The sequence below is a fragment of the Sorex fumeus genome, unplaced genomic scaffold, assembly GCF_029834395.1.
Source record: "Sorex fumeus unplaced genomic scaffold, SorFum_2.1 ptg000030l, whole genome shotgun sequence".
NCBI classification, from domain to species: Eukaryota; Metazoa; Chordata; class Mammalia; order Eulipotyphla; family Soricidae; genus Sorex; species Sorex fumeus.
Genome location: NW_026606087.1, coordinates 72,354 through 96,614, shown reverse-complemented (window position 1 = coordinate 96,614; position 24,261 = coordinate 72,354). Strand labels below are relative to the sequence as shown.

General features: G+C 76.8%; 14 non-coding genes across 14 annotated transcripts; all 14 read right to left on the bottom strand.

The window, feature by feature from the left end:
* Nucleotides 1-382: 382 nt before the first annotated feature.
* LOC130025516 (5S ribosomal RNA) lies at nucleotides 383-501 on the bottom strand. Its single transcript, XR_008792658.1, has one exon. It is a non-coding gene; the product is annotated as a 5S ribosomal RNA (ribosomal RNA).
* Nucleotides 502-2,114: 1,613 nt separating this feature from the next.
* On the bottom strand, nucleotides 2,115-2,233 carry LOC130025514 (5S ribosomal RNA). Its single transcript, XR_008792656.1, has one exon. It is a non-coding gene; the product is annotated as a 5S ribosomal RNA (ribosomal RNA).
* A 1,611-nt stretch (nucleotides 2,234-3,844) lies between these two features.
* LOC130025513 (5S ribosomal RNA) lies at nucleotides 3,845-3,963 on the bottom strand. The gene has a single exon (XR_008792655.1). It is a non-coding gene; the product is annotated as a 5S ribosomal RNA (ribosomal RNA).
* Nucleotides 3,964-5,579: 1,616 nt separating this feature from the next.
* Nucleotides 5,580-5,698, bottom strand: LOC130025512 (5S ribosomal RNA). Its single transcript, XR_008792654.1, has one exon. It is a non-coding gene; the product is annotated as a 5S ribosomal RNA (ribosomal RNA).
* A 1,613-nt stretch (nucleotides 5,699-7,311) lies between these two features.
* Nucleotides 7,312-7,430, bottom strand: LOC130025511 (5S ribosomal RNA). Its single transcript, XR_008792653.1, has one exon. It is a non-coding gene; the product is annotated as a 5S ribosomal RNA (ribosomal RNA).
* Nucleotides 7,431-9,040: 1,610 nt separating this feature from the next.
* LOC130025510 (5S ribosomal RNA) lies at nucleotides 9,041-9,159 on the bottom strand. Its single transcript, XR_008792652.1, has one exon. It is a non-coding gene; the product is annotated as a 5S ribosomal RNA (ribosomal RNA).
* Nucleotides 9,160-10,775: 1,616 nt separating this feature from the next.
* Nucleotides 10,776-10,894, bottom strand: LOC130025694 (5S ribosomal RNA). Its single transcript, XR_008792812.1, has one exon. It is a non-coding gene; the product is annotated as a 5S ribosomal RNA (ribosomal RNA).
* A 1,615-nt stretch (nucleotides 10,895-12,509) lies between these two features.
* LOC130025693 (5S ribosomal RNA) lies at nucleotides 12,510-12,628 on the bottom strand. The gene has a single exon (XR_008792811.1). It is a non-coding gene; the product is annotated as a 5S ribosomal RNA (ribosomal RNA).
* Nucleotides 12,629-14,240: 1,612 nt separating this feature from the next.
* Nucleotides 14,241-14,359, bottom strand: LOC130025692 (5S ribosomal RNA). The gene has a single exon (XR_008792810.1). It is a non-coding gene; the product is annotated as a 5S ribosomal RNA (ribosomal RNA).
* Nucleotides 14,360-15,972: 1,613 nt separating this feature from the next.
* On the bottom strand, nucleotides 15,973-16,091 carry LOC130025690 (5S ribosomal RNA). The gene has a single exon (XR_008792809.1). It is a non-coding gene; the product is annotated as a 5S ribosomal RNA (ribosomal RNA).
* A 1,610-nt stretch (nucleotides 16,092-17,701) lies between these two features.
* LOC130025689 (5S ribosomal RNA) lies at nucleotides 17,702-17,820 on the bottom strand. The gene has a single exon (XR_008792808.1). It is a non-coding gene; the product is annotated as a 5S ribosomal RNA (ribosomal RNA).
* A 1,615-nt stretch (nucleotides 17,821-19,435) lies between these two features.
* LOC130025687 (5S ribosomal RNA) lies at nucleotides 19,436-19,554 on the bottom strand. The gene has a single exon (XR_008792806.1). It is a non-coding gene; the product is annotated as a 5S ribosomal RNA (ribosomal RNA).
* A 1,613-nt stretch (nucleotides 19,555-21,167) lies between these two features.
* On the bottom strand, nucleotides 21,168-21,286 carry LOC130025686 (5S ribosomal RNA). The gene has a single exon (XR_008792805.1). It is a non-coding gene; the product is annotated as a 5S ribosomal RNA (ribosomal RNA).
* A 1,613-nt stretch (nucleotides 21,287-22,899) lies between these two features.
* LOC130025684 (5S ribosomal RNA) lies at nucleotides 22,900-23,018 on the bottom strand. The gene has a single exon (XR_008792804.1). It is a non-coding gene; the product is annotated as a 5S ribosomal RNA (ribosomal RNA).
* Between the last annotated feature and the right edge of the window lie 1,243 nt (nucleotides 23,019-24,261).

The following is a 24,261-nucleotide window of genomic DNA, read 5'->3' as shown; positions in this document are numbered from 1 at the left end:
CGGCTGGCCGAGCGGCCCCGCCCCGCCCTGGCCCTCAGCAAGGCGTTGGGGCCGGCCGGCCGGCCGGGAGCCGGGGCAGGCAGGCCCTGGAGAGGGGCTGGGCGCGGGGCTGGACGGTCTTGGTGAGGAGCTGTGGGAGGGGGCGGGGAGGGCAGTGGGCAGGGGTGGGAGCTCAGGCCAGCCTCAGGCAGCCCAGGCCTGGGGGCCGGGCGCAGGGGAGTGGCAGGGCACCTGGGCACCTGGGTTGTGGGGGCCCGGAGGCTATGGGCAGGACCAGGGCCAGGGGCTAGGGCCCAGCCCCCCACCCCTCCCTTCCCCGCGTCCAAAGCCAAAGGCCAGGGGGAGAAAAGTAAAGAAGCAAATGCCCCACGCCCCCACAAAAGGCCTACAGCACCCGGTATTCCCAGGCGGTCTCCCATCCAAGTACTAACCAGGCCCGACCCTGCTTAGCTTCCGAGATCAGACGAGATCGGGCGCGTTCAGGGTGGTATGGCCGTAGACGGAGGCGCGGCTCTCCCGCCGCCCTCAAGAAGTGGCCCGGCCGCCCGCGGCCAGCCCCGTCCGCCCGCGCCCCCGCCCCCGCCCCCGCTGGCCCCGACGCCTGCCCTCCCGCACCGCACTGCGCACGGCTGCTCCGCTGCACAGCCCGCCTGCGCCCGGATCCCGGATGGGCGCACACAAGGCCACCCAGGGCGGGCGCAGGCGCGCGGCTGTGGCTGCACGGCTCCCAGTGTGTGCGCCCGCCCACCGGCCGCAGGGGCTCCCAGTGCCTGCGTGTGAGCCTGTGAGCCGCCGGAGGGCGGGACAGCCGCGCGCGCGCGCACACACCCACACGCACCCGCGCCTTAGGGACAGGGTCGGGGCGCCTCCGGTGGGGCCCCGCTGCGAGTGGCCGCGGTTCTGGGAGCAGGTGTGCGCGGCAGGGGGCGGAGCGTGGCCGTGGGGTCCGCGGCCCACGCCGGGGAGGCCCCGGGAGCAGCTTTGCCCAGCGCCCCCGGACCCTGTCTGTCGGCCTGCCCCTGCGCGGTGCGCGGGTCCGCTTCCGCGTGGCGGACGGGTTCGTGGTGCCTTTGGCCAGGCGGGCGCCGGGGCTCTCCTGCGGGCTCTTGCCCAGGGCGCCGCCAAGGGCCGGGTGCGGGGGCGGGCCCAGCGCCTTTGGGAATCGCAAGATGGGGGACTCCCGTCGCGTGGGCCAGGAGATCCGGGTGCCCCCGGCCTCAGTGCTCGCCCGACGGTGCTCTCTGCACCCGGGCTCCCACGGAGCTTCGCGTGGGTGCGTGCGCGCCGGCCGGCCGGCCGGGGTGCGCCTTGGGGCCCCCCACCCCCCGCGGCTTCCGGCGGGGCTCCCCTCTGGGTCTCTCGGGAGGGTTGAATGAAGGACAGGGGACAGCTCGCCCCCGCCTCCCGGTGAGCGGGGGCGCGCGCGTTGTGTGTGTGTGTGGGGGGGGGGGCGCGCTGTGGGCCTGGGGTGGGTGCAGGTGAGGGGCACGCTGGCAGGGGCGCTGGGAGCTGGGCGCGGGGGCAGCGGCCACTGGGACCGCCACCTCGGGGAGGAGCAGGGGCCGCCCGGGGCCCCCACTCAGCCCCTCACCACCGCCACCCCCGCGGCCCCGCTCCCTGCACAGCCCCGCCCCCACCGCGTTCCCCCACCCTCCCCGTGAGGATGTCCCTGCGGGACGGGAGCCCCCGGCGTACTCCTTTATGCCCCAGGAGGCCCCCCCAAGCCCCCGGGCGGCTGGCCGAGCGGCCCCGCCCCGCCCTGGCCCTCAGCAAGGCGTTGGGGCCGGCCGGCCGGCCGGGAGCCGGGGCAGGCAGGCCCTGGAGAGGGGCTGGGCGCGGGGCTGGACGGTCTTGGTGAGGAGCTGTGGGAGGGGGCGGGGAGGGCAGTGGGCAGGGGTGGGAGCTCAGGCCAGCCTCAGGCAGCCCAGGCCTGGGGGCCGGGCGCAGGGGAGTGGCAGGGCACCTGGGCACCTGGGTTGTGGGGGCCCGGAGGCTATGGGCAGGACCAGGGCCAGGGGCTAGGGCCCAGCCCCCCACCCCTCCCTTCCCCGCGTCCAAAGCCAAAGGCCAGGGGGAGAAAAGTAAAGAAGCAAATGCCCCACGCCCCCACAAAAGGCCTACAGCACCCGGTATTCCCAGGCGGTCTCCCATCCAAGTACTAACCAGGCCCGACCCTGCTTAGCTTCCGAGATCAGACGAGATCGGGCGCGTTCAGGGTGGTATGGCCGTAGACGGAGGCGCGGCTCTCCCGCCGCCCTCAAGAAGTGGCCCGGCCGCCCGCGGCCAGCCCCGTCCGCCCGCGCCCCCGCCCCCGCCCCCGCTGGCCCCGACGCCTGCCCTCCCGCACCGCACCGCGCACGGCTGCTCCGCTGCACAGCCCGCCTGCGCCCGGATCCCGGATGGGCGCACACAAGGCCACCCAGGGCGGGCGCAGGCGCGCGGCTGTGGCTGCACGGCTCCCAGTGTGTGCGCCCGCCCACCGGCCGCAGGGGCTCCCAGTGCCTGCGTGTGAGCCTGTGAGCCGCCGGAGGGCGGGACAGCCGCGCGCGCGCACACTCACCCACACGCACCCGCGCCTTAGGGACAGGGTCGGGGCGCCTCCGGTGGGGCCCCGCTGCGAGTGGCCGCGGTTCTGGGAGCAGGTGTGCGCGGCAGGGGGCGGAGCGTGGCCGTGGGGTCCGCGGCCCACGCCGGGGAGGCCCCGGGAGCAGCTTTGCCCAGCGCCCCCGGACCCTGTCTGTCGGCCTGCCCCTGCGCGGTGCGCGGGTCCGCTTCCGCGTGGCGGACGGGTTCGTGGTGCCTTTGGCCAGGCGGGCGCCGGGGCTCTCCTGCGGGCTCTTGCCCAGGGCGCCGCCAAGGGCCGGGTGCGGGGGCGGGCCCAGCGCCTTTGGGAATCGCAAGATGGGGGACTCCCGTCGCGTGGGCCAGGAGATCCGGGTGCCCCCGGCCTCAGTGCTCGCCCGATGGTGCTCTCTGCACCCGGGCTCCCACGGAGCCTCGCGTGGGTGCGTGCGCGCCGGCAGGCCGGCCGGGGTGCGCCTTGGGGCCCCCCACCCCCCGCGGCTTCCGGCGGGGCTCCCCTCTGGGTCTCTCGGGAGGGTTGAATGAAGGACAGGGGACAGCTCGCCCCCGCCTCCCGGTGAGCGGGGGCGCGCGCGTTGTGTGTGTGTGGGGGGGGGGGCGCGCTGTGGACCTCGGGTGGGTGCAGGTGAGGGGCACGCTGGCAGGGGCGCTGGGAGCTGGGCGCGGGGGGAGCGGCCACTGGGACCGCCACCTCGGGGAGGAGCAGGGGCCGCCCGGGGCCCCCACTCAGCCCCTCACCACCGCCACCCCCGCGGCCCCGCTCCCTGCACAGCCCCGCCCCCACCGCGTTCCCCCACCCTCCCCGTGAGGATGTCCCTGCGGGACGGGAGCCCCCGGCGTACTCCTTTATGCCCCAGGAGGCCCCCCCAAGCCCCCGGGCGGCTGGCCGAGCGGCCCCGCCCCGCCCTGGCCCTCGGCAAGGCGTTGGGGCCGGCCGGCCGGCCGGGAGCCGGGGCAGGCAGGCCCTGGAGAGGGGCTGGGCGCGGGGCTGGACGGTCTTGGTGAGGAGCTGTGGGAGGGGGCGGGGAGGGCAGTGGGCAGGGGTGGGAGCTCAGGCCAGCCTCAGGCAGCCCAGGCCTGGGGGCCGGGCGCAGGGGAGTGGCAGGGCACCTGGGCACCTGGGTTGTGGGGGCCCGGAGGCTATGGGCAGGACCAGGGCCAGGGGCTAGGGCCCAGCCCCCCACCCCTCCCTTCCCCGCGTCCAAAGCCAAAGGCCAGGGGGAGAAAAGTAAAGAAGCAAATGCCCCACGCCCCCACAAAAGGCCTACAGCACCCGGTATTCCCAGGCGGTCTCCCATCCAAGTACTAACCAGGCCCGACCCTGCTTAGCTTCCGAGATCAGACGAGATCGGGCGCGTTCAGGGTGGTATGGCCGTAGACGGAGGCGCGGCTCTCCCGCCGCCCTCAAGAAGTGGCCCGGCCGCCCGCGGCCAGCCCCGTCCGCCCGCGCCCCCGCCCCCGCCCCCGCTGGCCCCGACGCCTGCCCTCCCGCACCGCACCGCGCACGGCTGCTCCGCTGCACAGCCCGCCTGCGCCCGGATCCCGGATGGGCGCACACAAGGCCACCCAGGGCGGGCGCAGGCGCGCGGCTGTGGCTGCACGGCTCCCAGTGTGTGCGCCCGCCCACCGGCCGCAGGGGCTCCCAGTGCCTGCGTGTGAGCCTGTGAGCCGCCGGAGGCCGGGACAGCCGCGCGCGCGCGCGCACACACCCACACGCACCCGCGCCTTAGGGACAGGGTCGGGGCGCCTCCGGTGGGGCCCCGCTGCGAGTGGCCGCGGTTCTGGGAGCAGGTGTGCGCGGCAGGGGGCGGAGCGTGGCCGTGGGGTCCGCGGCCCACGCCGGGGAGGCCCCGGGAGCAGCTTTGCCCAGCGCCCCCGGACCCTGTCTGTCGGCCTGCCCCTGCGCGGTGCGCGGGTCCGCTTCCGCGTGGCGGACGGGTTCGTGGTGCCTTTGGCCAGGCGGGCGCCGGGGCTCTCCTGCGGGCTCTTGCCCAGGGCGCCGCCAAGGGCCGGGTGCGGGGGCGGGCCCAGCGCCTTTGGGAATCGCAAGATGGGGGACTCCCGTCGCGTGGGCCAGGAGATCCGGGTGCCCCCGGCCTCAGTGCTCGCCCGACGGTGCTCTCTGCACCCGGGCTCCCACGGAGCCTCGCGTGGGTGCGTGCGCGCCGGCCGGCCGGCCGGGGTGCGCCTTGGGGCCCCCCACCCCCCGCGGCTTCCGGCGGGGCTCCCCTCTGGGTCTCTCGGGAGGGTTGAATGAAGGACAGGGGACAGCTCGCCCCCGCCTCCCGGTGAGCGGGGGCGCGCGCGTTGTGTGTGTGTGTGGGGGGGGGGGCGCGCTGTGGGCCTGGGGTGGGTGCAGGTGAGGGGCACGCTGGCAGGGGCGCTGGGAGCTGGGCGCGGGGGGCAGCGGCCACTGGGACCGCCACCTCGGGGAGGAGCAGGGGCCGCCCGGGGCCCCCACTCAGCCCCTCACCACCGCCACCCCCGCGGCCCCGCTCCCTGCACAGCCCCGCCCCCACCGCGTTCCCCCACCCTCCCCGTGAGGATGTCCCTGCGGGACGGGAGCCCCCGGCGTACTCCTTTATGCCCCAGGAGGCCCCCCCAAGCCCCCGGGCGGCTGGCCGAGCGGCCCCGCCCCGCCCTGGCCCTCAGCAAGGCCTTGGGGCCGGCCGGCCGGCCGGGAGCCGGGGCAGGCAGGCCCTGGAGAGGGGCTGGGCGCGGGGCTGGACGGTCTTGGTGAGGAGCTGTGGGAGGGGGCGGGGAGGGCAGTGGGCAGGGGTGGGAGCTCAGGCCAGCCTCAGGCAGCCCAGGCCTGGGGGCCGGGCGCAGGGGAGTGGCAGGGCACCTGGGCACCTGGGTTGTGGGGGCCCGGAGGCTATGGGCAGGACCAGGGCCAGGGGCTAGGGCCCAGCCCCCCACCCCTCCCTTCCCCGCGTCCAAAGCCAAAGGCCAGGGGGAGAAAAGTAAAGAAGCAAATGCCCCACGCCCCCACAAAAGGCCTACAGCACCCGGTATTCCCAGGCGGTCTCCCATCCAAGTACTAACCAGGCCCGACCCTGCTTAGCTTCCGAGATCAGACGAGATCGGGCGCGTTCAGGGTGGTATGGCCGTAGACGGAGGCGCGGCTCTCCCGCCGCCCTCAAGAAGTGGCCCGGCCGCCCGCGGCCAGCCCCGTCCGCCCGCGCCCCCGCCCCCGCCCCCGCTGGCCCCGACGCCTGCCCTCCCGCACCGCACCGCGCACGGCTGCTCCGCTGCACAGCCCGCCTGCGCCCGGATCCCGGATGGGCGCACACAAGGCCACCCAGGGCGGGCGCAGGCGCGCGGCTGTGGCTGCACGGCTCCCAGTGTGTGCGCCCGCCCACCGGCCGCAGGGGCTCCCAGTGCCTGCGTGTGAGCCTGTGAGCCGCCGGAGGGCGGGACAGCCGCGCGCGCGCACACTCACCCACACGCACCCGCGCCTTAGGGACAGGGTCGGGGCGCCTCCGGTGGGGCCCCGCTGCGAGTGGCCGCGGTTCTGGGAGCAGGTGTGCGCGGCAGGGGGCGGAGCGTGGCCGTGGGGTCCGCGGCCCACGCCGGGGAGGCCCCGGGAGCAGCTTTGCCCAGCGCCCCCGGACCCTGTCTGTCGGCCTGCCCCTGCGCGGTGCGCGGGTCCGCTTCCGCGTGGCGGACGGGTTCGTGGTGCCTTTGGCCAGGCGGGCGCCGGGGCTCTCCTGCGGGCTCTTGCCCAGGGCGCCGCCAAGGGCCGGGTGCGGGGGCGGGCCCAGCGCCTTTGGGAATCGCAAGATGGGGGACTCCCGTCGCGTGGGCCAGGAGATCCGGGTGCCCCCGGCCTCAGTGCTCGCCCGACGGTGCTCTCTGCACCCGGGCTCCCACGGAGCCTCGCGTGGGTGCGTGCGCGCCGGCCGGCCGGCCGGGGTGCGCCTTGGGGCCCCCCACCCCCCGCGGCTTCCGGCGGGGCTCCCCTCTGGGTCTCTCGGGAGGGTTGAATGAAGGACAGGGGACAGCTCGCCCCCGCCTCCCGGTGAGCGCGGGCGCGCGCGTTGTGTGTGTGTGTCTGGGGGGGGGCGCGCTGTGGGCCTGGGGTGGGTGCAGGTGAGGGGCACGCTGGCAGGGGCGCTGGGAGCTGGGCGCGGGGGGAGCGGCCACTGGGACCGCCACCTCGGGGAGGAGCAGGGGCCGCCCGGGGCCCCCACTCAGCCCCTCACCACCGCCACCCCCGCGGCCCCGCTCCCTGCACAGCCCCGCCCCCACCGCGTTCCCCCACCCTCCCCGTGAGGATGTCCCTGCGGGACGGGAGCCCCCGGCGTACTCCTTTATGCCCCAGGAGGCCCCCCCAAGCCCCCGGGCGGCTGGCCGAGCGGCCCCGCCCCGCCCTGGCCCTCAGCAAGGCGTTGGGGCCGGCCGGCCGGCCGGGAGCCGGGGCAGGCAGGCCCTGGAGAGGGGCTGGGCGCGGGGCTGGACGGTCTTGGTGAGGAGCTGTGGGAGGGGGCGGGGAGGGCAGTGGGCAGGGGTGGGAGCTCAGGCCAGCCTCAGGCAGCCCTGGCCTGGGGGCCGGGCGCAGGGGAGTGGCAGGGCACCTGGGCACCTGGGTTGTGGGGGCCCGGAGGCTATGGGCAGGACCAGGGCCAGGGGCTAGGGCCCAGCCCCCCACCCCTCCCTTCCCCGCGTCCAAAGCCAAAGGCCAGGGGGAGAAAAGTAAAGAAGCAAATGCCCCACGCCCCCACAAAAGGCCTACAGCACCCGGTATTCCCAGGCGGTCTCCCATCCAAGTACTAACCAGGCCCGACCCTGCTTAGCTTCCGAGATCAGACGAGATCGGGCGCGTTCAGGGTGGTATGGCCGTAGACGGAGGCGCGGCTCTCCCGCCGCCCTCAAGAAGTGGCCCGGCCGCCCGCGGCCAGCCCCGTCCGCCCGCGCCCCCGCCCCCGCCCCCGCTGGCCCCGACGCCTGCCCTCCCGCACCGCACCGCGCACGGCTGCTCCGCTGCACAGCCCGCCTGCGCCCGGATCCCGGATGGGCGCACACAAGGCCACCCAGGGCGGGCGCAGGCGCGCGGCTGTGGCTGCACGGCTCCCAGTGTGTGCGCCCGCCCACCGGCCGCAGGGGCTCCCAGTGCCTGCGTGTGAGCCTGTGAGCCGCCGGAGGCCGGGACAGCCGCGCGCGCGCGCACACACCCACACGCACCCGCGCCTTAGGGACAGGGTCGGGGCGCCTCCGGTGGGGCCCCGCTGCGAGTGGCCGCGGTTCTGGGAGCAGGTGTGCGCGGCAGGGGGCGGAGCGTGGCCGTGGGGTCCGCGGCCCACGCCGGGGAGGCCCCGGGAGCAGCTTTGCCCAGCGCCCCCGGACCCTGTCTGTCGGCCTGCCCCTGCGCGGTGCGCGGGTCCGCTTCCGCGTGGCGGACGGGTTCGTGGTGCCTTTGGCCAGGCGGGCGCCGGGGCTCTCCTGCGGGCTCTTGCCCAGGGCGCCGCCAAGGGCCGGGTGCGGGGGCGGGCCCAGCGCCTTTGGGAATCGCAAGATGGGGGACTCCCGTCGCGTGGGCCAGGAGATCCGGGTGCCCCCGGCCTCAGTGCTCGCCCGATGGTGCTCTCTGCACCCGGGCTCCCACGGAGCCTCGCGTGGGTGCGTGCGCGCCGGCAGGCCGGCCGGGGTGCGCCTTGGGGCCCCCCACCCCCCGCGGCTTCCGGCGGGGCTCCCCTCTGGGTCTCTCGGGAGGGTTGAATGAAGGACAGGGGACAGCTCGCCCCCGCCTCCCGGTGAGCGGGGGCGCGCGCGTTGTGTGTGTGTGGGGGGGGGGCGCGCTGTGGACCTCGGGTGGGTGCAGGTGAGGGGCACGCTGGCAGGGGCGCTGGGAGCTGGGCGCGGGGGGAGCGGCCACTGGGACCGCCACCTCGGGGAGGAGCAGGGGCCGCCCGGGGCCCCCACTCAGCCCCTCACCACCGCCACCCCCGCGGCCCCGCTCCCTGCACAGCCCCGCCCCCACCGCGTTCCCCCACCCTCCCCGTGAGGATGTCCCTGCGGGACGGGAGCCCCCGGCGTACTCCTTTATGCCCCAGGAGGCCCCCCCAAGCCCCCGGGCGGCTGGCCGAGCGGCCCCGCCCCGCCCTGGCCCTCGGCAAGGCGTTGGGGCCGGCCGGCCGGCCGGGAGCCGGGGCAGGCAGGCCCTGGAGAGGGGCTGGGCGCGGGGCTGGACGGTCTTGGTGAGGAGCTGTGGGAGGGGGCGGGGAGGGCAGTGGGCAGGGGTGGGAGCTCAGGCCAGCCTCAGGCAGCCCAGGCCTGGGGGCCGGGCGCAGGGGAGTGGCAGGGCACCTGGGCACCTGGGTTGTGGGGGCCCGGAGGCTATGGGCAGGACCAGGGCCAGGGGCTAGGGCCCAGCCCCCCACCCCTCCCTTCCCCGCGTCCAAAGCCAAAGGCCAGGGGGAGAAAAGTAAAGAAGCAAATGCCCCACGCCCCCACAAAAGGCCTACAGCACCCGGTATTCCCAGGCGGTCTCCCATCCAAGTACTAACCAGGCCCGACCCTGCTTAGCTTCCGAGATCAGACGAGATCGGGCGCGTTCAGGGTGGTATGGCCGTAGACGGAGGCGCGGCTCTCCCGCCGCCCTCAAGAAGTGGCCCGGCCGCCCGCGGCCAGCCCCGTCCGCCCGCGCCCCCGCCCCCGCCCCCGCTGGCCCCGACGCCTGCCCTCCCGCACCGCACCGCGCACGGCTGCTCCGCTGCACAGCCCGCCTGCGCCCGGATCCCGGATGGGCGCACACAAGGCCACCCAGGGCGGGCGCAGGCGCGCGGCTGTGGCTGCACGGCTCCCAGTGTGTGCGCCCGCCCACCGGCCGCAGGGGCTCCCAGTGCCTGCGTGTGAGCCTGTGAGCCGCCGGAGGCCGGGACAGCCGCGCGCGCGCGCGCACACACCCACACGCACCCGCGCCTTAGGGACAGGGTCGGGGCGCCTCCGGTGGGGCCCCGCTGCGAGTGGCCGCGGTTCTGGGAGCAGGTGTGCGCGGCAGGGGGCGGAGCGTGGCCGTGGGGTCCGCGGCCCACGCCGGGGAGGCCCCGGGAGCAGCTTTGCCCAGCGCCCCCGGACCCTGTCTGTCGGCCTGCCCCTGCGCGGTGCGCGGGTCCGCTTCCGCGTGGCGGACGGGTTCGTGGTGCCTTTGGCCAGGCGGGCGCCGGGGCTCTCCTGCGGGCTCTTGCCCAGGGCGCCGCCAAGGGCCGGGTGCGGGGGCGGGCCCAGCGCCTTTGGGAATCGCAAGATGGGGGACTCCCGTCGCGTGGGCCAGGAGATCCGGGTGCCCCCGGCCTCAGTGCTCGCCCGACGGTGCTCTCTGCACCCGGGCTCCCACGGAGCCTCGCGTGGGTGCGTGCGCGCCGGCCGGCCGGCCGGGGTGCGCCTTGGGGCCCCCCACCCCCCGCGGCTTCCGGCGGGGCTCCCCTCTGGGTCTCTCGGGAGGGTTGAATGAAGGACAGGGGACAGCTCGCCCCCGCCTCCCGGTGAGCGGGGGCGCGCGCGTTGTGTGTGTGTGTGTGGGGGGGGGCGCGCTGTGGGCCTGGGGTGGGTGCAGGTGAGGGGCACGCTGGCAGGGGCGCTGGGAGCTGGGCGCGGGGGCAGCGGCCACTGGGACCGCCACCTCGGGGAGGAGCAGGGGCCGCCCGGGGCCCCCACTCAGCCCCTCACCACCGCCACCCCCCGCGGCCCCGCTCCCTGCACAGCCCCGCCCCCACCGCGTTCCCCCACCCTCCCCGTGAGGATGTCCCTGCGGGACGGGAGCCCCCGGCGTACTCCTTTATGCCCCAGGAGGCCCCCCCAAGCCCCCGGGCGGCTGGCCGAGCGGCCCCGCCCCGCCCTGGCCCTCGGCAAGGCGTTGGGGCCGGCCGGCCGGCCGGGAGCCGGGGCAGGCAGGCCCTGGAGAGGGGCTGGGCGCGGGGCTGGACGGTCTTGGTGAGGAGCTGTGGGAGGGGGCGGGGAGGGCAGTGGGCAGGGGTGGGAGCTCAGGCCAGCCTCAGGCAGCCCAGGCCTGGGGGCCGGGCGCAGGGGAGTGGCAGGGCACCTGGGCACCTGGGTTGTGGGGGCCCGGAGGCTATGGGCAGGACCAGGGCCAGGGGCTAGGGCCCAGCCCCCCACCCCTCCCTTCCCCGCGTCCAAAGCCAAAGGCCAGGGGGAGAAAAGTAAAGAAGCAAATGCCCCACGCCCCCACAAAAGGCCTACAGCACCCGGTATTCCCAGGCGGTCTCCCATCCAAGTACTAACCAGGCCCGACCCTGCTTAGCTTCCGAGATCAGACGAGATCGGGCGCGTTCAGGGTGGTATGGCCGTAGACGGAGGCGCGGCTCTCCCGCCGCCCTCAAGAAGTGGCCCGGCCGCCCGCGGCCAGCCCCGTCCGCCCGCGCCCCCCGCCCCCGCCCCCGCTGGCCCCGACGCCTGCCCTCCCGCACCGCACCGCGCACGGCTGCTCCGCTGCACAGCCCGCCTGCGCCCGGATCCCGGATGGGCGCACACAAGGCCACCCAGGGCGGGCGCAGGCGCGCGGCTGTGGCTGCACGGCTCCCAGTGTGTGCGCCCGCCCACCGGCCGCAGGGGCTCCCAGTGCCTGCGTGTGAGCCTGTGAGCCGCCGGAGGGCGGGACAGCCGCGCGCGCGCACACTCACCCACACGCACCCGCGCCTTAGGGACAGGGTCGGGGCGCCTCCGGTGGGGCCCCGCTGCGAGTGGCCGCGGTTCTGGGAGCAGGTGTGCGCGGCAGGGGGCGGAGCGTGGCCGTGGGGTCCGCGGCCCACGCCGGGGAGGCCCCGGGAGCAGCTTTGCCCAGCGCCCCCGGACCCTGTCTGTCGGCCTGCCCCTGCGCGGTGCGCGGGTCCGCTTCCGCGTGGCGGACGGGTTCGTGGTGCCTTTGGCCAGGCGGGCGCCGGGGCTCTCCTGCGGGCTCTTGCCCAGGGCGCCGCCAAGGGCCGGGTGCGGGGGCGGGCCCAGCGCCTTTGGGAATCGCAAGATGGGGGACTCCCGTCGCGTGGGCCAGGAGATCCGGGTGCCCCCGGCCTCAGTGCTCGCCCGACGGTGCTCTCTGCACCCGGGCTCCCACGGAGCCTCGCGTGGGTGCGTGCGCGCCGGCCGGCCGGCCGGGGTGCGCCTTGGGGCCCCCCACCCCCCGCGGCTTCCGGCGGGGCTCCCCTCTGGGTCTCTCGGGAGGGTTGAATGAAGGACAGGGGACAGCTCGCCCCCGCCTCCCGGTGAGCGCGGGCGCGCGCGTTGTGTGTGTGTGTCTGGGGGGGGGGCGCGCTGTGGGCCTGGGGTGGGTGCAGGTGAGGGGCACGCTGGCAGGGGCGCTGGGAGCTGGGCGCGGGGGGAGCGGCCACTGGGACCGCCACCTCGGGGAGGAGCAGGGGCCGCCCGGGGCCCCCACTCAGCCCCTCACCACCGCCACCCCCGCGGCCCCGCTCCCTGCACAGCCCCGCCCCCACCGCGTTCCCCCACCCTCCCCGTGAGGATGTCCCTGCGGGACGGGAGCCCCCGGCGTACTCCTTTATGCCCCAGGAGGCCCCCCCAAGCCCCCGGGCGGCTGGCCGAGCGGCCCCGCCCCGCCCTGGCCCTCAGCAAGGCGTTGGGGCCGGCCGGCCGGCCGGGAGCCGGGGCAGGCAGGCCCTGGAGAGGGGCTGGGCGCGGGGCTGGACGGTCTTGGTGAGGAGCTGTGGGAGGGGGCGGGGAGGGCAGTGGGCAGGGGTGGGAGCTCAGGCCAGCCTCAGGCAGCCCTGGCCTGGGGGCCGGGCGCAGGGGAGTGGCAGGGCACCTGGGCACCTGGGTTGTGGGGGCCCGGAGGCTATGGGCAGGACCAGGGCCAGGGGCTAGGGCCCAGCCCCCCACCCCTCCCTTCCCCGCGTCCAAAGCCAAAGGCCAGGGGGAGAAAAGTAAAGAAGCAAATGCCCCACGCCCCCACAAAAGGCCTACAGCACCCGGTATTCCCAGGCGGTCTCCCATCCAAGTACTAACCAGGCCCGACCCTGCTTAGCTTCCGAGATCAGACGAGATCGGGCGCGTTCAGGGTGGTATGGCCGTAGACGGAGGCGCGGCTCTCCCGCCGCCCTCAAGAAGTGGCCCGGCCGCCCGCGGCCAGCCCCGTCCGCCCGCGCCCCCGCCCCCGCCCCCGCTGGCCCCGACGCCTGCCCTCCCGCACCGCACCGCGCACGGCTGCTCCGCTGCACAGCCCGCCTGCGCCCGGATCCCGGATGGGCGCACACAAGGCCACCCAGGGCGGGCGCAGGCGCGCGGCTGTGGCTGCACGGCTCCCAGTGTGTGCGCCCGCCCACCGGCCGCAGGGGCTCCCAGTGCCTGCGTGTGAGCCTGTGAGCCGCCGGAGGCCGGGACAGCCGCGCGCGCGCGCACACACCCACACGCACCCGCGCCTTAGGGACAGGGTCGGGGCGCCTCCGGTGGGGCCCCGCTGCGAGTGGCCGCGGTTCTGGGAGCAGGTGTGCGCGGCAGGGGGCGGAGCGTGGCCGTGGGGTCCGCGGCCCACGCCGGGGAGGCCCCGGGAGCAGCTTTGCCCAGCGCCCCCGGACCCTGTCTGTCGGCCTGCCCCTGCGCGGTGCGCGGGTCCGCTTCCGCGTGGCGGACGGGTTCGTGGTGCCTTTGGCCAGGCGGGCGCCGGGGCTCTCCTGCGGGCTCTTGCCCAGGGCGCCGCCAAGGGCCGGGTGCGGGGGCGGGCCCAGCGCCTTTGGGAATCGCAAGATGGGGGACTCCCGTCGCGTGGGCCAGGAGATCCGGGTGCCCCCGGCCTCAGTGCTCGCCCGATGGTGCTCTCTGCACCCGGGCTCCCACGGAGCCTCGCGTGGGTGCGTGCGCGCCGGCAGGCCGGCCGGGGTGCGCCTTGGGGCCCCCCACCCCCCGCGGCTTCCGGCGGGGCTCCCCTCTGGGTCTCTCGGGAGGGTTGAATGAAGGACAGGGGACAGCTCGCCCCCGCCTCCCGGTGAGCGGGGGCGCGCGCGTTGTGTGTGTGTGGGGGGGGGGGCGCGCTGTGGACCTCGGGTGGGTGCAGGTGAGGGGCACGCTGGCAGGGGCGCTGGGAGCTGGGCGCGGGGGGAGCGGCCACTGGGACCGCCACCTCGGGGAGGAGCAGGGGCCGCCCGGGGCCCCCACTCAGCCCCTCACCACCGCCACCCCCCGCGGCCCCGCTCCCTGCACAGCCCCGCCCCCACCGCGTTCCCCCACCCTCCCCGTGAGGATGTCCCTGCGGGACGGGAGCCCCCGGCGTACTCCTTTATGCCCCAGGAGGCCCCCCCAAGCCCCCGGGCGGCTGGCCGAGCGGCCCCGCCCCGCCCTGGCCCTCGGCAAGGCGTTGGGGCCGGCCGGCCGGCCGGGAGCCGGGGCAGGCAGGCCCTGGAGAGGGGCTGGGCGCGGGGCTGGACGGTCTTGGTGAGGAGCTGTGGGAGGGGGCGGGGAGGGCAGTGGGCAGGGGTGGGAGCTCAGGCCAGCCTCAGGCAGCCCAGGCCTGGGGGCCGGGCGCAGGGGAGTGGCAGGGCACCTGGGCACCTGGGTTGTGGGGGCCCGGAGGCTATGGGCAGGACCAGGGCCAGGGGCTAGGGCCCAGCCCCCCACCCCTCCCTTCCCCGCGTCCAAAGCCAAAGGCCAGGGGGAGAAAAGTAAAGAAGCAAATGCCCCACGCCCCCACAAAAGGCCTACAGCACCCGGTATTCCCAGGCGGTCTCCCATCCAAGTACTAACCAGGCCCGACCCTGCTTAGCTTCCGAGATCAGACGAGATCGGGCGCGTTCAGGGTGGTATGGCCGTAGACGGAGGCGCGGCTCTCCCGCCGCCCTCAAGAAGTGGCCCGGCCGCCCGCGGCCAGCCCCGTCCGCCCGCGCCCCCGCCCCCGCCCCCGCTGGCCCCGACGCCTGCCCTCCCGCACCGCACCGCGCACGGCTGCTCCGCTGCACAGCCCGCCTGCGCCCGGATCCCGGATGGGCGCACACAAGGCCACCCAGGGCGGGCGCAGGCGCGCGGCTGTGGCTGCACGGCTCCCAGTGTGTGCGCCCGCCCACCGGCCGCAGGGGCTCCCAGTGCCTGCGTGTGAGCCTGTGAGCCGCCGGAGGCCGGGACAGCCGCGCGCGCGCGCACACACCCACACGCACCCGCGCCTTAGGGACAGGGTCGGGGCGCCTCCGGTGGGGCCCCGCTGCGAGTGGCCGCGGTTCTGGGAGCAGGTGTGCGCGGCAGGGGGCGGAGCGTGGCCGTGGGGTCCGCGGCCCACGCCGGGGAGGCCCCGGGAGCAGCTTTGCCCAGCGCCCCCGGACCCTGTCTGTCGGCCTGCCCCTGCGCGGTGCGCGGGTCCGCTTCCGCGTGGCGGACGGGTTCGTGGTGCCTTTGGCCAGGCGGGCGCCGGGGCTCTCCTGCGGGCTCTTGCCCGGGGCGCCGCCAAGGGCCGGGTGCGGGGGCGGGCCCAGCGCCTTTGGGAATCGCAAGATGGGGGACTCCCGTCGCGTGGGCCAGGAGATCCGGGTGCCCCCGGCCTCAGTGCTCGCCCGACGGTGCTCTCTGCACCCGGGCTCCCACGGAGCCTCGCGTGGGTGCGTGCGCGCCGGCCGGCCGGCCGGGGTGCGCCTTGGGGCCCCCCACCCCCCGCGGCTTCCGGCGGGGCTCCCCTCTGGGTCTCTCGGGAGGGTTGAATGAAGGACAGGGGACAGCTCGCCCCCGCCTCCCGGTGAGCGGGGGCGCGCGCGTTGTGTGTGTGTGTGGGGGGGGGGGCGCGCTGTGGGCCTGGGGTGGGTGCAGGTGAGGGGCACGCTGGCAGGGGCGCTGGGAGCTGGGCGCGGGGGCAGCGGCCACTGGGACCGCCACCTCGGGGAGGAGCAGGGGCCGCCCGGGGCCCCCACTCAGCCCCTCACCACCGCCACCCCCGCGGCCCCGCTCCCTGCACAGCCCCGCCCCCACCGCGTTCCCCCACCCTCCCCGTGAGGATGTCCCTGCGGGACGGGAGCCCCCGGCGTACTCCTTTATGCCCCAGGAGGCCCCCCCAAGCCCCCGGGCGGCTGGCCGAGCGGCCCCGCCCCGCCCTGGCCCTCGGCAAGGCCTTGGGGCCGGCCGGCCGGCCGGGAGCCGGGGCAGGCAGGCCCTGGAGAGGGGCTGGGCGCGGGGCTGGACGGTCTTGGTGAGGAGCTGTGGGAGGGGGCGGGGAGGGCAGTGGGCAGGGGTGGGAGCTCAGGCCAGCCTCAGGCAGCCCAGGCCTGGGGGCCGGGCGCAGGGGAGTGGCAGGGCACCTGGGCACCTGGGTTGTGGGGGCCCGGAGGCTATGGGCAGGACCAGGGCCAGGGGCTAGGGCCCAGCCCCCCACCCCTCCCTTCCCCGCGTCCAAAGCCAAAGGCCAGGGGGAGAAAAGTAAAGAAGCAAATGCCCCACGCCCCCACAAAAGGCCTACAGCACCCGGTATTCCCAGGCGGTCTCCCATCCAAGTACTAACCAGGCCCGACCCTGCTTAGCTTCCGAGATCAGACGAGATCGGGCGCGTTCAGGGTGGTATGGCCGTAGACGGAGGCGCGGCTCTCCCGCCGCCCTCAAGAAGTGGCCCGGCCGCCCGCGGCCAGCCCCGTCCGCCCGCGCCCCCGCCCCCGCCCCCGCTGGCCCCGACGCCTGCCCTCCCGCACCGCACCGCGCACGGCTGCTCCGCTGCACAGCCCGCCTGCGCCCGGATCCCGGATGGGCGCACACAAGGCCACCCAGGGCGGGCGCAGGCGCGCGGCTGTGGCTGCACGGCTCCCAGTGTGTGCGCCCGCCCACCGGCCGCAGGGGCTCCCAGTGCCTGCGTGTGAGCCTGTGAGCCGCCGGAGGGCGGGACAGCCGCGCGCGCGCACACTCACCCACACGCACCCGCGCCTTAGGGACAGGGTCGGGGCGCCTCCGGTGGGGCCCCGCTGCGAGTGGCCGCGGTTCTGGGAGCAGGTGTGCGCGGCAGGGGGCGGAGCGTGGCCGTGGGGTCCGCGGCCCACGCCGGGGAGGCCCCGGGAGCAGCTTTGCCCAGCGCCCCCGGACCCTGTCTGTCGGCCTGCCCCTGCGCGGTGCGCGGGTCCGCTTCCGCGTGGCGGACGGGTTCGTGGTGCCTTTGGCCAGGCGGGCGCCGGGGCTCTCCTGCGGGCTCTTGCCCAGGGCGCCGCCAAGGGCCGGGTGCGGGGGCGGGCCCAGCGCCTTTGGGAATCGCAAGATGGGGGACTCCCGTCGCGTGGGCCAGGAGATCCGGGTGCCCCCGGCCTCAGTGCTCGCCCGATGGTGCTCTCTGCACCCGGGCTCCCACGGAGCCTCGCGTGGGTGCGTGCGCGCCGGCAGGCCGGCCGGGGTGCGCCTTGGGGCCCCCCACCCCCCGCGGCTTCCGGCGGGGCTCCCCTCTGGGTCTCTCGGGAGGGTTGAATGAAGGACAGGGGACAGCTCGCCCCCGCCTCCCGGTGAGCGGGGGCGCGCGCGTTGTGTGTGTGTGGGGGGGGGGCGCGCTGTGGACCTCGGGTGGGTGCAGGTGAGGGGCACGCTGGCAGGGGCGCTGGGAGCTGGGCGCGGGGGGAGCGGCCACTGGGACCGCCACCTCGGGGAGGAGCAGGGGCCGCCCGGGGCCCCCACTCAGCCCCTCACCACCGCCACCCCCGCGGCCCCGCTCCCTGCACAGCCCCGCCCCCACCGCGTTCCCCCACCCTCCCCGTGAGGATGTCCCTGCGGGACGGGAGCCCCCGGCGTACTCCTTTATGCCCCAGGAGGCCCCCCCAAGCCCCCGGGCGGCTGGCCGAGCGGCCCCGCCCCGCCCTGGCCCTCGGCAAGGCGTTGGGGCCGGCCGGCCGGCCGGGAGCCGGGGCAGGCAGGCCCTGGAGAGGGGCTGGGCGCGGGGCTGGACGGTCTTGGTGAGGAGCTGTGGGAGGGGGCGGGGAGGGCAGTGGGCAGGGGTGGGAGCTCAGGCCAGCCTCAGGCAGCCCAGGCCTGGGGGCCGGGCGCAGGGGAGTGGCAGGGCACCTGGGCACCTGGGTTGTGGGGGCCCGGAGGCTATGGGCAGGACCAGGGCCAGGGGCTAGGGCCCAGCCCCCCACCCCTCCCTTCCCCGCGTCCAAAGCCAAAGGCCAGGGGGAGAAAAGTAAAGAAGCAAATGCCCCACGCCCCCACAAAAGGCCTACAGCACCCGGTATTCCCAGGCGGTCTCCCATCCAAGTACTAACCAGGCCCGACCCTGCTTAGCTTCCGAGATCAGACGAGATCGGGCGCGTTCAGGGTGGTATGGCCGTAGACGGAGGCGCGGCTCTCCCGCCGCCCTCAAGAAGTGGCCCGGCCGCCCGCGGCCAGCCCCGTCCGCCCCGCGCCCCCGCCCCCGCCCCCGCTGGCCCCGACGCCTGCCCTCCCGCACCGCACCGCGCACGGCTGCTCCGCTGCACAGCCCGCCTGCGCCCGGATCCCGGATGGGCGCACACAAGGCCACCCAGGGCGGGCGCAGGCGCGCGGCTGTGGCTGCACGGCTCCCAGTGTGTGCGCCCGCCCACCGGCCGCAGGGGCTCCCAGTGCCTGCGTGTGAGCCTGTGAGCCGCCGGAGGCCGGGACAGCCGCGCGCGCGCGCGCACACACCCACACGCACCCGCGCCTTAGGGACAGGGTCGGGGCGCCTCCGGTGGGGCCCCGCTGCGAGTGGCCGCGGTTCTGGGAGCAGGTGTGCGCGGCAGGGGGCGGAGCGTGGCCGTGGGGTCCGCGGCCCACGCCGGGGAGGCCCCGGGAGCAGCTTTGCCCAGCGCCCCCGGACCCTGTCTGTCGGCCTGCCCCTGCGCGGTGCGCGGGTCCGCTTCCGCGTGGCGGACGGGTTCGTGGTGCCTTTGGCCAGGCGGGCGCCGGGGCTCTCCTGCGGGCTCTTGCCCAGGGCGCCGCCAAGGGCCGGGTGCGGGGGCGGGCCCAGCGCCTTTGGGAATCGCAAGATGGGGGACTCCCGTCGCGTGGGCCAGGAGATCCGGGTGCCCCCGGCCTCAGTGCTCGCCCGACGGTGCTCTCTGCACCCGGGCTCCCACGGAGCCTCGCGTGGGTGCGTGCGCGCCGGCCGGCCGGCCGGGGTGCGCCTTGGGGCCCCCCACCCCCCGCGGCTTCCGGCGGGGCTCCCCTCTGGGTCTCTCGGGAGGGTTGAATGAAGGACAGGGGACAGCTCGCCCCCGCCTCCCGGTGAGCGGGGGCGCGCGCGTTGTGTGTGTGTGTGTGGGGGGGGCGCGCTGTGGGCCTGGGGTGGGTGCAGGTGAGGGGCACGCTGGCAGGGGCGCTGGGAGCTGGGCGCGGGGGCAGCGGCCACTGGGACCGCCACCTCGGGGAGGAGCAGGGGCCGCCCGGGGCCCCCACTCAGCCCCTCACCACCGCCACCCCCGCGGTCCCGCTCCCTGCACAGCCCCGCCCCCACCGCGTTCCCCCACCCTCCCCGTGAGGATGTCCCTGCGGGACGGGAGCCCCCGGCGTACTCCTTTATGCCCCAGGAGGCCCCCCCAAGCCCCCGGGCGGCTGGCCGAGCGGCCCCGCCCCGCCCTGGCCCTCAGCAAGGCCTTGGGGCCGGCCGGCCGGCCGGGAGCCGGGGCAGGCAGGCCCTGGAGAGGGGCTGGGCGCGGGGCTGGACGGTCTTGGTGAGGAGCTGTGGGAGGGGGCGGGGAGGGCAGTGGGCAGGGGTGGGAGCTCAGGCCAGCCTCAGGCAGCCCAGGCCTGGGGGCCGGGCGCAGGGGAGTGGCAAGGCACCTGGGCACCTGGGTTGTGGGGGCCCGGAGGCTATGGGCAGGACCAGGGCCAGGGGCTAGGGCCCAGCCCCCCACCCCTCCCTTCCCCGCGTCCAAAGCCAAAGGCCAGGGGGAGAAAAGTAAAGAAGCAAATGCCCCACGCCCCCACAAAAGGCCTACAGCACCCGGTATTCCCAGGCGGTCTCCCATCCAAGTACTAACCAGGCCCGACCCTGCTTAGCTTCCGAGATCAGACGAGATCGGGCGCGTTCAGGGTGGTATGGCCGTAGACGGAGGCGCGGCTCTCCCGCCGCCCTCAAGAAGTGGCCCGGCCGCCCGCGGCCAGCCCCGTCCGCCCGCGCCCCCGCCCCCGCCCCCGCTGGCCCCGACGCCTGCCCTCCCGCACCGCACCGCGCACGGCTGCTCCGCTGCACAGCCCGCCTGCGCCCGGATCCCGGATGGGCGCACACAAGGCCACCCAGGGCGGGCGCAGGCGCGCGGCTGTGGCTGCACGGCTCCCAGTGTGTGCGCCCGCCCACCGGCCGCAGGGGCTCCCAGTGCCTGCGTGTGAGCCTGTGAGCCGCCGGAGGCCGGGACAGCCGCGCGCGCGCGCACACACCCACACGCACCCGCGCCTTAGGGACAGGGTCGGGGCGCCTCCGGTGGGGCCCCGCTGCGAGTGGCCGCGGTTCTGGGAGCAGGTGTGCGCGGCAGGGGGCGGAGCGTGGCCGTGGGGTCCGCGGCCCACGCCGGGGAGGCCCCGGGAGCAGCTTTGCCCAGCGCCCCCGGACCCTGTCTGTCGGCCTGCCCCTGCGCGGTGCGCGGGTCCGCTTCCGCGTGGCGGACGGGTTCGTGGTGCCTTTGGCCAGGCGGGCGCCGGGGCTCTCCTGCGGGCTCTTGCCCGGGGCGCCGCCAAGGGCCGGGTGCGGGGGCGGGCCCAGCGCCTTTGGGAATCGCAAGATGGGGGACTCCCGTCGCGTGGGCCAGGAGATCCGGGTGCCCCCGGCCTCAGTGCTCGCCCGACGGTGCTCTCTGCACCCGGGCTCCCACGGAGCCTCGCGTGGGTGCGTGCGCGCCGGCCGGCCGGCCGGGGTGCGCCTTGGGGCCCCCCACCCCCCGCGGCTTCCGGCGGGGCTCCCCTCTGGGTCTCTCGGGAGGGTTGAATGAAGGACAGGGGACAGCTCGCCCCCGCCTCCCGGTGAGCGGGGGCGCGCGCGTTGTGTGTGTGTGTGGGGGGGGGGGCGCGCTGTGGGCCTGGGGTGGGTGCAGGTGAGGGGCACGCTGGCAGGGGCGCTGGGAGCTGGGCGCGGGGGCAGCGGCCACTGGGACCGCCACCTCGGGGAGGAGCAGGGGCCGCCCGGGGCCCCCACTCAGCCCCTCACCACCGCCACCCCCGCGGCCCCGCTCCCTGCACAGCCCCGCCCCCACCGCGTTCCCCCACCCTCCCCGTGAGGATGTCCCTGCGGGACGGGAGCCCCCGGCGTACTCCTTTATGCCCCAGGAGGCCCCCCCAAGCCCCCGGGCGGCTGGCCGAGCGGCCCCGCCCCGCCCTGGCCCTCGGCAAGGCGTTGGGGCCGGCCGGCCGGCCGGGAGCCGGGGCAGGCAGGCCCTGGAGAGGGGCTGGGCGCGGGGCTGGACGGTCTTGGTGAGGAGCTGTGGGAGGGGGCGGGGAGGGCAGTGGGCAGGGGTGGGAGCTCAGGCCAGCCTCAGGCAGCCCAGGCCTGGGGGCCGGGCGCAGGGGAGTGGCAGGGCACCTGGGCACCTGGGTTGTGGGGGCCCGGAGGCTATGGGCAGGACCAGGGCCAGGGGCTAGGGCCCAGCCCCCCACCCCTCCGTTCCCCGCGTCCAAAGCCAAAGGCCAGGGGGAGAAAAGTAAAGAAGCAAATGCCCCACGCCCCCACAAAAGGCCTACAGCACCCGGTATTCCCAGGCGGTCTCCCATCCAAGTACTAACCAGGCCCGACCCTGCTTAGCTTCCGAGATCAGACGAGATCGGGCGCGTTCAGGGTGGTATGGCCGTAGACGGAGGCGCGGCTCTCCCGCCGCCCTCAAGAAGTGGCCCGGCCGCCCGCGGCCAGCCCCGTCCGCCCGCGCCCCCGCCCCCGCCCCCGCTGGCCCCGACGCCTGCCCTCCCGCACCGCACCGCGCACGGCTGCTCCGCTGCACAGCCCGCCTGCGCCCGGATCCCGGATGGGCGCACACAAGGCCACCCAGGGCGGGCGCAGGCGCGCGGCTGTGGCTGCACGGCTCCCAGTGTGTGCGCCCGCCCACCGGCCGCAGGGGCTCCCAGTGCCTGCGTGTGAGCCTGTGAGCCGCCGGAGGGCGGGACAGCCGCGCGCGCGCACACTCACCCACACGCACCCGCGCCTTAGGGACAGGGTCGGGGCGCCTCCGGTGGGGCCCCGCTGCGAGTGGCCGCGGTTCTGGGAGCAGGTGTGCGCGGCAGGGGGCGGAGCGTGGCCGTGGGGTCCGCGGCCCACGCCGGGGAGGCCCCGGGAGCAGCTTTGCCCAGCGCCCCCGGACCCTGTCTGTCGGCCTGCCCCTGCGCGGTGCGCGGGTCCGCTTCCGCGTGGCGGACGGGTTCGTGGTGCCTTTGGCCAGGCGGGCGCCGGGGCTCTCCTGCGGGCTCTTGCCCAGGGCGCCGCCAAGGGCCGGGTGCGGGGGCGGGCCCAGCGCCTTTGGGAATCGCAAGATGGGGGACTCCCGTCGCGTGGGCCAGGAGATCCGGGTGCCCCCGGCCTCAGTGCTCGCCCGACGGTGCTCTCTGCACCCGGGCTCCCACGGAGCCTCGCGTGGGTGCGTGCGCGCCGGCCGGCCGGCCGGGGTGCGCCTTGGGGCCCCCCACCCCCCGCGGCTTCCGGCGGGGCTCCCCTCTGGGTCTCTCGGGAGGGTTGAATGAAGGACAGGGGACAGCTCGCCCCCGCCTCCCGGTGAGCGCGGGCGCGCGCGTTGTGTGTGTGTGTCTGGGGGGGGGCGCGCTGTGGGCCTGGGGTGGGTGCAGGTGAGGGGCACGCTGGCAGGGGCGCTGGGAGCTGGGCGCGGGGGGAGCGGCCACTGGGACCGCCACCTCGGGGAGGAGCAGGGGCCGCCCGGGGCCCCCACTCAGCCCCTCACCACCGCCACCCCCGCGGCCCCGCTCCCTGCACAGCCCCGCCCCCACCGCGTTCCCCCACCCTCCCCGTGAGGATGTCCCTGCGGGACGGGAGCCCCCGGCGTACTCCTTTATGCCCCAGGAGGCCCCCCCAAGCCCCCGGGCGGCTGGCCGAGCGGCCCCGCCCCGCCCTGGCCCTCGGCAAGGCGTTGGGGCCGGCCGGCCGGCCGGGAGCCGGGGCAGGCAGGCCCTGGAGAGGGGCTGGTCGCGGGGCTGGACGGTCTTGGTGAGGAGCTGTGGGAGGGGGCGGGGAGGGCAGTGGGCAGGGGTGGGAGCTCAGGCCAGCCTCAGGCAGCCCAGGCCTGGGGGCCGGGCGCAGGGGAGTGGCAGGGCACCTGGGCACCTGGGTTGTGGGGGCCCGGAGGCTATGGGCAGGACCAGGGCCAGGGGCTAGGGCCCAGCCCCCCACCCCTCCCTTCCCCGCGTCCAAAGCCAAAGGCCAGGGGGAGAAAAGTAAAGAAGCAAATGCCCCACGCCCCCACAAAAGGCCTACAGCACCCGGTATTCCCAGGCGGTCTCCCATCCAAGTACTAACCAGGCCCGACCCTGCTTAGCTTCCGAGATCAGACGAGATCGGGCGCGTTCAGGGTGGTATGGCCGTAGACGGAGGCGCGGCTCTCCCGCCGCCCTCAAGAAGTGGCCCGGCCGCCCGCGGCCAGCCCCGTCCGCCCGCGCCCCCGCCCCCGCCCCCGCTGGCCCCGACGCCTGCCCTCCCGCACCGCACCGCGCACGGCTGCTCCGCTGCACAGCCCGCCTGCGCCCGGATCCCGGATGGGCGCACACAAGGCCACCCAGGGCGGGCGCAGGCGCGCGGCTGTGGCTGCACGGCTCCCAGTGTGTGCGCCCGCCCACCGGCCGCAGGGGCTCCCAGTGCCTGCGTGTGAGCCTGTGAGCCGCCGGAGGCCGGGACAGCCGCGCGCGCGCGCACACACCCACACGCACCCGCGCCTTAGGGACAGGGTCGGGGCGCCTCCGGTGGGGCCCCGCTGCGAGTGGCCGCGGTTCTGGGAGCAGGTGTGCGCGGCAGGGGGCGGAGCGTGGCCGTGGGGTCCGCGGCCCACGCCGGGGAGGCCCCGGGAGCAGCTTTGCCCAGCGCCCCCGGACCCTGTCTGTCGGCCTGCCCCTGCGCGGTGCGCGGGTCCGCTTCCGCGTGGCGGACGGGTTCGTGGTGCCTTTGGCCAGGCGGGCGCCGGGGCTCTCCTGCGGGCTCTTGCCCAGGGCGCCGCCAAGGGCCGGGTGCGGGGGCGGGCCCAGCGCCTTTGGGAATCGCAAGATGGGGGACTCCCGTCGCGTGGGCCAGGAGATCCGGGTGCCCCCGGCCTCAGTGCTCGCCCGACGGTGCTCTCTGCACCCGGGCTCCCACGGAGCCTCGCGTGGGTGCGTGCGCGCCGGCCGGCCGGCCGGGGTGCGCCTTGGGGCCCCCCACCCCCCGCGGCTTCCGGCGGGGCTCCCCTCTGGGTCTCTCGGGAGGGTTGAATGAAGGACAGGGGACAGCTCGCCCCCGCCTCCCGGTGAGCGGGGGCGCGCGCGTTGTGTGTGTGTGTGGGGGGGGGGCGCGCTGTGGGCCTGGGGTGGGTGCAGGTGAGGGGCACGCTGGCAGGGGCGCTGGGAGCTGGGCGCGGGGGCAGCGGCCACTGGGACCGCCACCTCGGGGAGGAGCAGGGGCCGCCCGGGGCCCCCACTCAGCCCCTCACCACCGCCACCCCCGCGGCCCCGCTCCCTGCACAGCCCCGCCCCCACCGCGTTCCCCCACCCTCCCCGTGAGGATGTCCCTGCGGGACGGGAGCCCCCGGCGTACTCCTTTATGCCCCAGGAGGCCCCCCCAAGCCCCCGGGCGGCTGGCCGAGC